Genomic DNA, 13,034 nt, shown 5'->3' with positions numbered 1-13,034 from the left:
AAGCTTTTGCACAGCAAAGGATACCATAAACAAGACGAAAAGACAACCCTCAGAATGGGAGAAAGTATTTGCAAACAAAGCAACTGACAAAGGATTAATATCCAAAATATACAGGCAGCTCATGCAGCTCAATATCAAAAAAACAAACAAAGCAATCCACAAATGGGCAGAAAACCTAAATAGACATTTCTCCAAAGAAGATATACAGATTGCCAACAAACACATGAAAGGATGCTCAACATCACTAATCATTAGAGAAATGCAAATCAAAACTACAATACAGTATCATCTCACACTGGTCAGAATGGCCATCATCAAAAAATCTAGAAACAATAAATGTTGGAGAGGGTGTGGAGAAAAGGGAACACTCTTGCACTGCTGGTGGGAATGTAAACTGATATAGCTGCTATGGAGAACAGTATGGAGGTTCCTTAAAAAACTAAAAATAGCACTACCATATGACCCAGCAACCCCACTACTGGGCATATACCCTGGGGAAATCACAATTCAAAAAGAGACATGTACTGCAATGTTCTTTGCAGCTCTAGTTACAATAGCCAGGACATGGAAGCAACCTAAGTGTCCATCGACAGATGAATGGAAAAAGAAGATGTGGCACATATATACAATGGAATATTACTCAGCCATAAAAAGAAACGAAATTGAGTTATTTGTAGTGAGGTGGATGGACCTAGAGACCGTCATACAGAGTGAAGTACATCAGAAAGAGAAAAACAAATACCATATGCTAACACATATATATGGACTCTTAAAAAAAAAAAGGTTCCGATGAACCTAGGGGCAGGAGAGGAATAAAGACACAGATGTAGAGAATGGACTTGAGGACAAGGGGAGGGGGAAGTGTAAGTTGGGATGAAGTGAGAGAATAACACTGACATATATATACTACCAAATGTAAAATAGATAGCTAGGGGGAAGCAGCTGCATAGCACAGGGAGATCAGCTCAGCACTTTGTGACCACCTAGCGGGGTGGGATACGGAGGGTGGGCGGAGACGCAAGAGGGTGGGTATATGGGGATATATGTATACATATAGCTGATTCACTTTGTTATACAGCAGAAACTAACACAACATTGTAAAGCAATTATACTCCAATAAAGATGTTAAAAAAAAAAAAAATTTGCCTGCCAATGCAGGGGACATGGGTTCGATCCCTGGTCTGGGAAGATCCCAAATGTGGAGTGGAGCAGCTAAGGCCAGGGACCACAACTACTGAGCCTGCAATCTAGAGCCCGTGCGCAGCAACTACTGAAGCCTGCGTGCCACTACTACTGAAGCCCACGTGCCTAGAGCCGGTGCTCCTCAACAAGAGAAGCCACCAGAATGAGAAACCTGTGCACCGCAACAAAGAGTAGCCCCCGCTTGCTGCAAGTAGAGAAAGCCCACACGCAGCAACAAAGACCCAACACAGTCAATAAATAAATAAATAAAAATAAACTGCACATAAAGAAAAAAAAGATTCCAAAATCCTGCCCCTCACCCCCAGATAACTGAATTGGTATATATAAGTAATTCACAATACTATTAATTCTGTTGAAATGACTTCAGACCACACAATCTAAAAGACCTCACTGGATAATGAAGTTTCACATCGAACACTATATATTGTTCTAGAGATGAGCAGATAAGTCCTCTACAGAGATTTATAGTTATCTCAATTATACTATCACATTAAATAGATCTAATTTGGGTGCTTTTCTCCTGAAAACTTTCATAAGATGCCATATATAGATGATAAAGCATGTCTAAAATGATTAAAGAGCTGCTATGAGAGTGACTAAATATTGAGATGGCGAAAGAAAACTTAGTTTTACATTTGGCTTCTTACAAACTTGTGGGTCCCTCGTTAACATATTTCTTACTTTGTACAAACTGCATGTTTTCTCGGCCCTACTGTGAGCTAAACAAGATATTTCTCTAAAGAAATTGTCCAATAAATAAACACCATCCCAAATGCACACACAGTATTCAGTCTAGTGGGCAGCTATTTGGGCCAGATGGCAAAAGAACAAATAGGAAATGCTGGCCTAGGACAGGACAACCCCGGGAAAACACCAGGAGAGCAGATATTTCCATGCTAAAATAGGGCAAAAGTTCTTTATCTGGACTAGAATGACTGCTCTCAGGAGGCCTGAGAATAACAGCTCTTCCAGCAGTGGGCACATGTGTTAGCTGGGTCACTAATGGTGCTTTCACAGCCCTCTCTTCCCTTAGTGAGGCTGCTGAGTTGCCAGCTGCTTTTCTGCACTCATCGGAGATGCTTCGGAAAGTGACTGGAGAGGAACCTTTGTTTTCTTCCAAATTTTGGACCCATTTGAAATTCTTTGGTTTGTAGCTTCAGCTTAAATTGAACTTCCTGGTGTTCAAATCTATTTCATCTTGGCAAAACAGGCCTTCCTAGGTATCTTTCTCTTCTCTCTCTCTCTCTCTAACTTTTAAAGGAACACAAACTTTTAAGCAGCTTATTTAAAAAAAAACACACACCAAGCTCAAAAAGCCATCTTGGACATCATAGAGCTTTACAACACAATCTTTTGATGAGTTAAGTGTAAATGAAGCAGAAACATATGGATTCCATTTCCTATAAATCACACGTGATCCTCAAAAAGCAAGGGAGAATGTACTCAGCACAGTGTATTCTGTTTTGTTGAACTCAAAACATCTGAAGAATGCCTGGAGGCTGATGGATCCAAAATATTTATGCATCTCTGTTTATAACCTTGGGGGAAAAAAAGCCCTTATTCATGGTAACAGTTAAACTGCTCACATGTGCTAAGTGGGCAACCAGCAACCAGGGCAAGCTTAAAGATAACGGTATTCCTGGGCTTCCCTGGTGGCGCAGTGGTTGCGAGTCCGCCTGCCGATGCAGGGGACACCGGTTCGTGCCCCGGTCCGGGAAGATCCCACGAGCGGCTGGGCCCGTGAGCCATGGCCGCTGAGCCTGCGCGTCCGGAGCCTGTGCTCCGCAACGGGAGAGGGCACGGCAGTGAGAGGCCTGCGTACCGCAAAAAAAACAAAAACAAAACAAAAAAAAAACGGTATTCTTTCTTCTGTTCCCACTCCAGACACTCAACTCAACCTCAGATCAAAAACACTGAAGCCCTTACTTAAACAGAGCTAGTCAGGTTTGGTATTGCTTGAGCTATTCTCCCCTAAAACAAGCAAGTTATTTCAAGCTATTTGACTTCCAATCATGTTTGTGTCACTGTAGGATATGCCAGCCTCCACCAATAATCCAGATCTGACCCCTTGTGGCAACAGCCCCACCACAAGGAATTCTGGCTTATTTTCCCCTCATAAAACCACAGCTGTTGTGCCTGCACAAGCCCCTTTTTTCATTAAAGGACTAAATCATGGTGATTTTATGGAGCAGGCAAAATGCTGCTCCTTGATGGTATCTCTGATTGTCCTGATGTCTCTTCATTGATGCAAAGCCCAAATCTTACTCTGAAAGTTACTGATAGTCCTTTTGAATTTATTTAAACTGTGCAGGGGCTACATGCTGGGTGGAAGAATTTTTTCTTTTTTTTTTAACAGCAGCAGCAGGAACTCAAATAGGATGTTTGCGGAATTTGGCAAAATAGGTCCACTGGGCATCTTGTTCTCTTCTACCCAGTTACTGGCCTCTTCTACCCCTTGCCTTACCACCTAACTCAGAAACAGCCAGCGCCAGCCACCTGACATCAGTTGTCTCAAATCCTTTAGAACCCTGCAACAGGAAGCATTAGCAGCCTTGTTTTACAAATGAGGAAACAGTGGCTCCGCGGCTTTACTCGGCTTGCCCCTAATTGCAAGGCTCATCCAAAGCAAATCTGGGATTGAAACGTATGTCTTTCGCGTGCTCAGCGACTCTCCTTCCACTGCCTCCTGCAAGACTTCTCTTCCAGACTGCCACACAGAACAGTCTGACCTCAAAAGAGACAGTCGTTTTTCAAGATATGCCTTTTGTCACAAGAAAAGTCTTTACATAAAGTAAATTTGAAAATGTCTAAATTTAAAACATTGCAAAATGTGTCCTGTAGTAGATTAGAAAGAAAGGCGGAAGATATACTTTAAATATAGGCTTCTAAAACTTAAAAAAAAACCCCAAAAAACTGTTGTATTTGATGGGTTAAAGTCCTACCCAAAAGATCTTACACCCCTACCCTCCCTCAGGACTCTTTGCCCAGGGCAGTGTTTCTCCATTTATCTTATTATTGCTCCCCCTCCAAGTATTTTTACATTTTTTTCCCTAATTCTCCCCCATACCATCACCATGAAATTTAATTACCACCGATATACCTCATATCTGTTTATGTGTTGTGGCCCTTTGGTGGCCTACAAACCAATGTTTTATCTAAGATTACATCACCCCCAAAACCAATTTTTACTGCCCCCAGGGGGAATGCATGCCCAGCAGACATACATCCAAAGAGGTGACAATGTTGGCCTCAGATAATCTTATGGTCCACCTGATGCACAGAAAAACTGAGCAAGAGGCCACAGAGACCATGGAAACCCTTCCTAAACTGCCAAAACCAAAAAGCACGGTAAATTGTCCCTAACTTTGTTCAAGAGAAAAATGGATTTGTTTGAAAAGGAACAATAAATGGATTATATTTTCTATGCATCAGACTGGTTTTATCATAGAAATAGAAATCTTGGAGCTTAAGTGGACTTTAAAAATAGCATCCAGCCCAGCCAACTGTCTTCAGGCAAGAAGATGATATTGGTCTATTTTAAACTGATGAGGTGTCTAAGCTGAGGAGATTGTTATTTGTTTATGTGCCACATATTTAAACTTAGACTCCAATAAAAAGTTTGTCAAAGGACTCCCTTGCTTTATCTTTGGCACAATGAAAACATTGCCAAGGCAAAGAGAAGGATTTCTTTCTTTTGATCTTCCTTCCTACAGACAGAGGATGTTTCTTCAGTATTATATCCACTACTCCACTGATAATAAAATATTTTGTATATACTGTGCTATAAAACCTCCTGTTTCAAGGGCCTGAGATTCTAGGCTTTAAATATTTGCTGTGCGTCTGGACAGCTCATCACAGTTCTGGCTCTCCAGGCCATCCTGGCACAGCTCTCCACCCTGTTCCTCCACCTTTTTTCTGACAGCCATTAAACCAGGACTGAACACAGTACTTGTAAATCGTAGGTGCTTAGTCAATATTCAACCACTTAATTGGGCACACACCTTTTTCATTATAAGAGATAATAGTGACCAGCTTGGTTGAAGATGACTAAAAGTTACAAGATGTTAAGTCCAGATTAATACTCAAAGTTTTCTATTTAATATAATGTAAACATTTTGAAATAATTTTGTCTTTCTTTTCAGAGAATTGGCAGAAGTCCAAACGCTTAGGGCATGTGAACAATAAAAGTTTAATAAATACTTAATCACTAGTTTATTACCCACAGATTTCTAAAGCTGGTTTAAATTAGAGTGTTCCTGGCTGATAACAGTCTCATATTTTACTTTTTCATGTGCATTTTATGAAGGGCATTTCAACTTTTTAATTGAAAACAGTAAATTATAAGGGAATTTCCTCTTATTCTACTTCTTTCCACAAGTCTCAAGGGGAGGGATGTTTCTTCTCTGGTATTTTGCTTCCTTGGTTGGTCCCTCCTCTCTAGCACCTCTTCTATTCTATTGGCTTCTTCCCCTCAACCATCAGAGTCTCAGGTGTCCTCTGTCTTAAAAACAATCTGTATATGCTGTGTGCACCCACCATCTTCTTCATAAAGAGGAGTCTAAGCCATTGCCCCCATTCTCCTCATATCTCCCTTCATTTTAAACATTCTCTTTGCCTATCTTCTGGTTCCTATCCTCTTCTCTCACTGAAGCATCATCTTAGAACATCATGAGTGCCATCCTGACCAATTTATCCTGGAGTATTTCTCAGTTCCCATCACCCAAAATGACTCTGATGCATCTAACACTGTCACCCTCCCACCTATTAGAAATGTTCTTCTCTCTTAACCATCCCATTGAGAGTACAAATTCCTCGGCTTGACTTCAAGACCTGAAAAATATAAATATCCATCCAAGAAGGGTTCAAAACCTAAGTCACAGCCTGCAGTTCCTGACGTGGATGCTGTTGATCACCAGCCTGACTGAGTGGGGAGAGATGGCAGCTGGTTGGCAGGGAGCGCTGTATTCTGAGACCTAGAAAGAAAGAAAGGAGAGAGATTACTCTTGTAGTTTGCCAGTTCTTGAGGCAGGCAGTTTGCTACTGAGTTCTCCCTTTTTATGGAATTTTCTGTCTTTACTCACTCCCTGATTTCCTACAGAGCTTTGCTGAGATAGAAACTTGATTACAGTAATAACATGTGAAAGCTTTACCTAAGAGTTGGTCAATATCAGCAAGACCAAGTTTGTTTGCCTTGTAGATGCTCTCCCTAAACTCCGAAAGCCTTAACTCTTGGGGCAACCATGTTCCTGCCGCCCTAGAGAGCTGCCTAAAGAAGCTGGATTGTAGGCACAAGGTAAAGAACATCAGAAAAAAGAAAATATTGTCCAGATACCCACCCTAGTCTGACTCTGTACGAACCAAAATGAAACTTGATAGGAAGATCATCCTCTGAATCAGTAGTTTTCAACCAGTGGCGATTTCCCCCTCCACCTTCAGAGACATTACATTTGGCAATGTCTAAAGTTATTTTCGGTTGTCACATATGGGTTTGGGGAAGTGCTACTGGCATCTAGTGGGTACAGGCTAGGGATGCTGCTAAACATTCTACAATGCGCAACAAGAGCCCTCCACAGCAAAGAATTATCTGGTTCAAAATGTCTATAGTGTCATGGTTGAGGCTTGTGCTCTGGATTCTCCGAGTGTTCAAATGAGAATGCTGTCTTTCCAGAATAGCTTGTGTTAACAGTTCTTTCCAGACTCATGGTACATAACTAAGGGACTACATTACAAATGAAGGCATGGAGATTTTAAGCAGCTTAGTCATATTTCTACAGCCAAGTGAGGAAACCTTTGAAATGTGAATGTAGGCCCTGCCTGATGGGCTTTGAAGCTTAGTCTCTTTTCCACATTATCTGCCCCGAACTAGGCGGCAGACATTCAGTCTTACGTGACTAAGGGTGAAATCACTTCTGCAACTCAAAAGCCAGCTAGAGAAAGTGCAAGGACAGAGAACTAAGCTGTCTTCCCCAGTGAAAGCTATAATGGAATTAGAGTGGGCGAGAATAAAGTTAGGAGATGTCTGAATTGTGGGCAAGTGCGTACACTGAGGTATGAGGACAGAGCCCAGTTACAGGAAACTGCTAAGACAAGGTCAACTGGGCTGGTCAAAGGCAGCCACACCGAAGTTTGCTCCCAGATAAAGCAAAGACGGGCAGAGGCTCTTGTGAAGTGATGACCCCAGTTAGACAAACATGGTCTTAAGCCATTCTGCCCATGAATGTGCCCTGTTTCGTATTGTCCTTTGGGCCACTAGCCACCTTGCTCTCCTGTCCACCACAGCTTCCACCCAATAAGAAGCAACTTGTCTCTTCCCCTCTTACTTCCCGAATGTTCCTTCTCACGGCAGCTGCTCAATATACAAACAATGAATTTTGAACTTTATGGCTAGTAAGATATGGCTTTTGGTTCATATTGTTATTATTAACTATATATGTTGTATCTCTCCAACATCAGACTCAGATGAAAATTTTTATTGTCTATAATTATGGAGTCCCTGATTTAACAAATATTAGCTATTTCTCTAGTCTAAACTCTAGGCCACTTCATTTTAGAAAACAAGTTTTTAAGGTCTAGAGGGAGAAAATGATCCATCCAGTTTAATGTGGAGTCAAATACTTACATATATATATATATATATATATATATATATATATATATATATATATACTCATATGTATTCTTTCTCACTCTGTCTTTTGATATCATTATTCATTTTCTTGAATGGGATATATATATATATAAACATGCAGAAAAGTTTAAAAATGAAAAAAGGGTATACACAAAGAATAACTTTTTTTCCCACCCTAGACTCACCAGGTTCCCACTTCAGGACCTACTGCAGCAGCAACCTCTGTTACCAGTTTCTTGTGCATTCTTCCAGGAAGTCTATGCATTTACAGAGGTATACTTATGTGTGAATATCACCTTCTGACCTGCAGGTTGTTGCCCTTCCCATTCCTCTCTATGGCCACCACAGCTTCTATTGCTCAAGACCAGCGATGACAAAACAGATGACACATTTGTCCTGTTGAAGGAAAACTTGGTGACTCAGACACAAATTGTTCCATACACCTTTCATCCTCATTACCAGGTAACTTTGCCAAGGTCAAGTGGTGACATTCTGATTTACTACTAAGCAGACTGAATACAACTCACATTTGATGAGAATCTGAAATTCAAATAAAAAAAAGAAAAAAAAATTTCCTTGAGTTTCGTAATTGAACTTGCTTTTTTGCTTTGTTGAAAATATTATTTTCCTTTTGGTTCAATGAATATGGTCTATCTGAAGGAATGAAAACAAGCCCTCCTCCAAACCTCCAATTAATCATCAAGTCTTTAAATTTAAGATCTAGTTTGACCACATTCCTGAAATCTCCATTTAGCAGCTCAGAGAGCAAGGACCAAGGAGACTCACTGTTTTCACTGGCCAGATTAGGTTGAGCCAAATCCAGACTCCAGGTATGAAATGCAAATTTGGCTGACTGTGGATTTGCCATTTACTAGAACCTGTATTTGTATAAATCAAAGGTACATTTCTCTTGGCTCTTATAGGGAGCTTTTTAAATGGTGACTTCAGCCCTCCTAAGGATTTTATCCAGGTTGCCTGAAAGTGAACAATTTTCACAAGTTTGTTTTGGCATCCATGGCATAAATTTTTATTGAAAGTCACAGTTGTTTTAGTGGGCACCACAGTTTCCCAAGAGATCTCTGTAGAGGCTTCTCAGCCAACTTGATGAGAACTATGTGCACCTAAAACATGCCAAGTGTTGTAAGGACTGACCTGCCCTCCAACTCTTTGCTCATCTGTACACGACCACTGACTCATTTGTACTTTGGATTTAAGGACATGCTCTTGAGTGTGTCTGCCGCATTTCCTAAATCAAACAGCCATCTCTATATTGAAAATTCTTCTGTTTTGGTTTTTGTTTTTTTTCTGCAAAGATTTCTGTTTCTCTTGAGTTACACCCAATTTATTCTATCATATCAAACAGGTAAGGCAATAGTAAGATGGGTTCATTGGGAACATACATTTTCCCTAGAATTAAACAAAATAAAGATTTGGTTGGGAAGGATAGGAATGTAGCCCCAAATCCACTCTCAAATTGTCCTTTAAACAACCAGTGGGAAAGATCACTAATTTAGGAGGCTTCAAACAAATATGTAGAGGTACTTTGAGACAAAAAAGGACATCTGTTATTTCTATACTACCACACATAAATCATCACATAATCCAGGAAGTCAAACCAAAATTGGCTTAAATTGGAGTTTACAAGGTCCTTGTCCCATGATTGAGAGGTCCCCCACATTTTTCCTTTATTATTTTTTTCTATATGCCATTTTATCCTTGTGTTATTACTTTGTATGATTGGAAAACTTGTTAGAATTTTATTTTATGAAATCCTTAAGAAAGCTTAGCTTATTAATGGCTCAACATTGAAACAACATAATTCTCATTTAAAAAATTAAACTAAAAACTTCTAAGCCAGTTATTTCATATTTATAAACAACTTTCTTAACAAATTTTCAATAAGGCCAGAAAATTAATGCATAGCAAGGAAAAAAATGTACATGAAAATACATTTTATTAGCGGCTTTCAGTGAAAAAATGTTGCATACCAACCAGAGCAGAAAAAAAACCTGCTATTTTACAATTTTCGCCTTCCCTTCAATTATACTAGCTTTAATATTTTTCCTTTGAATTCCCCTGGGTTAGACAGCACTCTTAAACCTCAAGATTATAAAAACAAGAAACCATTCCAAAATCACACAGGTAAAGTCTCAACCTGCTGTTAAAAATACTACTGATGAGGCCAGTGCTTCCTTCTCTGGGCAGGTTTCATAGGTTACATGAACCCAGAGAGCCACAGTGGGTAACACTGAACAGCAGGGAGCATGGCGTTCTGCACCGCCCTTTCTCCAGAGAAATACTATGGCAGATGCTGGGAGTTGTTCCACCAACAGTCATTCCCTGCCTCATTTTCCCTTTCCTCTTTCCCACTAAAGAGGCTAAAAAAAGGAAGATTACTTTCCCATCCTCCCTTCCACCTGGGGATAGCTGTGTCAACAAGTTCTGGCTAAAAAGACGTTAGAAAAAGTTTATAAGGGCAGTGCCTCTCAAGCTTTACTGTGTATGAGAATTACCTGGGGATCTTGCTAAAATGCAGAATCTGAGTCAGTAATCAGGATAGGACCTCGATGTCAGAGGGCTTCTGGCAAGGATTTTCCCCCTTGATTTGGAGAGAGGTGTGCAAAGAGAAAGCTGCTTCCTGTCCTTTCCTTCGGCTTCCTGCTTTGAATAGGATTGAAGAAGGAGGTAGGTATGGGGCTGTGTCAGCTATCTTGCATCAAGAGGGATGGAAACCAACAAACTGAGAACAGCAAAGTAGGAGAATGGAAAGTGTCCAGGTACTGTAATTATTTTCTTTTTCTCCATTTCACTCTAATTCAATTCGAGTTCAGTATCTTCTTATATCTGCAATATTCTTATTAATATGATCAAAGAAACTCAGCAAGCTTGAAAAGTATTTGTAGGTGAGTACACAACTTGGGGCTAAGCAATGGTCACCCTAAGACAAATGTGGAGGATGGATAGACTGCGTCTATTAAATCATTACGTGCAAAAGGGCCTATGGAGACTCCCAGAAGAGAAATTATTTGAAGAGGAGTGATCTTTTAGATGCATTGGTTTATTTGGGGTACTCATTGCCAGGACAGAGGGTAAGGATGATTCTGAGCATAGCCCCATTTATGTCTGTAACTGTGGTCTAGCCACCACGATCTCATATTTGAGCTCAGAGACAAAGAGGATTGTAATTTAAAAAATGAATAAAAACTAATACAAATAAGATTTTTGAGCACATATGGCATTGCTATATTGATGCTAGAAGCTTACATGACAATGTAAGGGGGCATTTGTATTAAATGCAACAGTCAGAGCTTTGGTTTAGGTGCCATTGTCATTGGCTTAGGGCACTGCCATCTTGGTTCAGCAATTGCTGTATTGTCGTAGAAACACCTTGGCTGTGCATTGTTAAAAGAGCGACTACTTTGTTCATTGCCATTGCCATAGAGATTTGGAGCAAAAGAGATCACAGATGGCACATTGCAGCTGAAAGATTTGGCTGCAGAGCACAGGAAGAGTTTCCTTGAACTTTCAGGACTACTTTGGAAGAATTTGAGGGTTACTAGCTTTTCCACAAAACAGGTGACATGTGGCTAGAAAAAGACTGATTTGTAATTGTCCATTTTCTTCTTGATGATTATAGTTCATTCTTCATTCAATAGTTCTCACAATTCCACATTTCCCAATGGCTATTGTATGGATATGGTTCAAATCAAGCCTGTTTGATTCCATCTTCCACCAGCTATTGCTCCCATGTGAAAAAGGCACACATCACTTTTCTTCCCATTCCATTGGCCAAAGCAAGTACAGCCTTAAGGAGGTCAGGGAATGAAGATAAGTACCATATGCCCAGAAGGAGGAGAATCAGAATTTAACAGTAAAATGACTGCCACAGTACTTAAACAGTGAAATACTGTTTAATTACTTAAACAGTGACTATCAAATGTCATATGATAGGACTGGAAATATTAGTTATGATGATTTTTATAACCAAATCAAAATTAAATTACTCCACCTAATTTTGGGGGTAACATCTGCATTAATTACTATCCTCCTCACCTAGCTCAACTCTTCATGACTCCCTAAGATACAGGTTGTGCCTACTAATGTATGACCTAATAGCCAAAGAGTATAAAGGAAACCATGATTCTTCTGGTCTATATTACGTTGAAAAATTGGCCATGTAACAAAAAAGGTCTCACATCTGATGTTTATAAGAAGTTACATTTCAAAAGTGCTTTCCAGTTTCCCCTTGAATGGCTATTGTGGACAGGGCTCAGACGAGGAAAATTTGTGAATAGGGTATGATTTGGAGCCATTTCATCATTGTTTGGGGGTAATACCTTCTTTCCACTCTCTACTCCTGCTTTCCAAGTCTTCTACAAGTCTACGACCCACACTTAAGTTTTCATTTTTCTAAAGAGAAACCCTTATTAGGAACTGTTTTTATTGAAATATTCACAATCAAAATTTAACTCTACTGTGACACATTCTTTAAGGACACAGCTCTTTGTTAATCAATATGAAAAGATAATTTATTATAAAGTGTTCATGGCCAAAAGGAATAGAATACATGATCCTTTCCACTAACAAATTTACAAATTAACATGGGCTTTCAATACTTGAAGCCAGAGGAGAGAGAAACAATAGGAATTTCAGTGTTCAGGAAAAGAATTATGGGATACCTTGTTGAATACAGCTTCCCTTGAGGGTTTCCCTCAATTCACTCCACAGATCTTGAAATGATACTTAAAACATAAATAAATCTTTTTCATTCTCCTGCTATTAAAATAACCTAAATGATACCATCTGATGCTGGCAAGGGTGCAGTTTAACTGGCCCTTTAATACTTTGCTTGGTATTAGGATAGGATGACTTTTGTTGGAAAGGAAGCTTGGATTATCTGCTCAACAGATACGTCAAGGTTTAAATCTGATTGTTGATGAATGTTAAGCAAAATGCAGAAGAAACCTTCAAATATTCCTACACACGATCCCCTCTGCAGGCACACTGCTTTCTTTTCGGTTTTTTTTCACCACACACATTCCCTTGCTTTGTGGGCTTTCACATGCCATTAGTAGTGCCTGAAGTGCATTACCCTCTTTCCCTATCCCACCTGACATCTTTGCTGACTAGTTCTTTATTCTTTTTTTTTTTTTTTTTTTTTTTTGCGGACGCGGGCCTCTCACTGTTGTGGCCTCTCCCATTG

General features: G+C 39.8%; 1 protein-coding gene across 1 annotated transcript in view; it reads right to left on the bottom strand.

Moving 5' to 3' along the window:
• LOC102993245 (zinc finger protein 474-like) overlaps positions 1–13,034 on the bottom strand; it is a 131,427-nt gene that overhangs the window by 74,369 nt on the left and 44,024 nt on the right. The window contains exons 3-4 of the mRNA XM_055086729.1: positions 8,017–8,227; positions 6,073–6,176 (exon numbers count right to left, since the gene is read on the bottom strand). The gene's annotated coding sequence lies outside the window, so the exon portion shown is untranslated. The remainder of the gene's footprint in view (positions 1–6,072; positions 6,177–8,016; positions 8,228–13,034) is intronic.

Source organism: Physeter macrocephalus, chromosome 8 (genome assembly GCF_002837175.3).
Source record: "Physeter macrocephalus isolate SW-GA chromosome 8, ASM283717v5, whole genome shotgun sequence".
NCBI classification, from domain to species: domain Eukaryota; kingdom Metazoa; phylum Chordata; class Mammalia; order Artiodactyla; family Physeteridae; genus Physeter; species Physeter macrocephalus.
The sequence above is the reverse complement of the archived record's forward strand: the minus strand, read 5'-3'. Positions and strand labels throughout refer to the sequence as shown.